Genomic DNA, 1820 nt, shown 5'->3' on the forward strand with positions numbered 1-1820 from the left:
AGTCAATCCAGTCAACATGAGTCAGCACAAAGTCAACATGAGACAACACAGAGTCAGCATGAGTCAACACAGAGTCAACATGAGTTAACAGTCAACATGAGTCAACACAGAGTCGACACGAGTTAAAAGAGTCAACACAAAGTATCGAAGAGTCAACATGAGTTAACAGTCAACATGAGTCAACACAGAGTCGACACGAGTTAACACAGTCAACACAAGTTAACAAAGAGTCAACACACATTAACAGTCAACATGAGTCAACATGAGTCAACACAGAGTCGACACGAGTTAACAGATTCAACTCAAGATAACGAAGAGTCAACACACATTAACAGTCAAGATGAGTCAAGATGAGTCAACACAGAGTCACCACAAGTTAACCAAGTGTCAACACGAGTTAACAGTCAACATGAGTTAACACAGTCAACACGAGTTAACAGTCAACATGAGTTAACACAGTCAACACGAGTTAACAGTCAACACAAGTTAACACAGAGTCAACATGAGTCAACACAAGTTAACACAGAGCCAACAGAAGTTAATAAACTGTCAACACAAAGTCAACACGAGTTTACAGTGTCAATACGAGTTAACACAATTGAACAGAGACAGCACAGAGTCATAATCGAGTCAACATTTGTTGATAGAATCAACACGAGTCAACACAGGGTCAACATCGAGTCAACATTTGTTAATAGAGTCAACACGAGTCAACACAGGGTCAACACGAGTCAGTGCTGCGTCTGAAGCTCAGAGTGGATGTGGTTAATCCACAGGTTCATAGAGAGGAAAAGTCTCGGCAGGGATGTACCAAAGTGTTTAAAAAGGTTTCAGCAAACCGTTATTGCTCTACGCGGTTTGTTTTCATTATTTGAGTTTCTTGTGCAAATATATAAAGAGCAGCCTCGCTCAGCATTCATTTCTCCCACAAACTAAAGTGTCAAAAATAGACAATGAAGAAATAAATAAGAAATAAATAAAGCAATGCTTCCAGTCTGAAGAGTTTCCTTAAACTCTAAACTCCTGTTGATGTATAACTAAAAACACATGCAAGTATATTTAATAATTCACCTGTAACATAAAACTTCGATCTGTGAAATAAGTTAACCCATACATTTCAGTGCTTTTGTACAAATTAAAGATCAAATTTGACTTCAGTTAAAAAAACATTTCATATCATTAAGCAGAAAAACATTTGGTGTCCAAGAAAAACCTGCAGCTCTTTTTTTACTTCAAACCTAAATGAATCTGCCTGTCGACATGTCTGAGTTTTTATCTTTAAAATATAAACCTTAATTCTGATCAGGTTCTGATTTGTACACAAAACCTGTTCCTTTGTCTGTTTAAATTTATGTGAAATAATCTGTTTGTTTAAAGTGGATTTTTGATTTTTACAAACAGAAAACGTCCAAAAAGCCTTAAAATCCAGTAAATTCAGAGAAAGAAATGTGAATTTTTATTTTCCTGAGAGTTTGATCAGTTGTTTAAATGATTTATTGTGTTTGGTTTTTAAAATATGAAACTTTATTTAATGTTTGTAATTTAAAACTGGAACCTGAAACCCAAACAGTTTATTTTGGACCAACCTGGACCAGAGAAACACCGAAAAATCCTTTTTATTGTAAATGAGTTGGTCTTTTTGGTTGTTTTCTGACCAGAACCAGAACCAGATCTTGGAATCAAACCAACAAACTCCGGTTGTACTGACTGTTAGCTGCTTCTTTAGCTTTAGAAATGATAAGTTAATAATAAGTTAATAAAAGTGAGAAGTCTTTGACTCAAACAAGAAAAGTTTACAAATAAGTTAAAAAATAAAGAAC

Source organism: Austrofundulus limnaeus, unplaced genomic scaffold, assembly GCF_001266775.1.
Source record: "Austrofundulus limnaeus strain Quisiro unplaced genomic scaffold, Austrofundulus_limnaeus-1.0 Scaffold337, whole genome shotgun sequence".
NCBI classification, from domain to species: domain Eukaryota; kingdom Metazoa; phylum Chordata; class Actinopteri; order Cyprinodontiformes; family Rivulidae; genus Austrofundulus; species Austrofundulus limnaeus.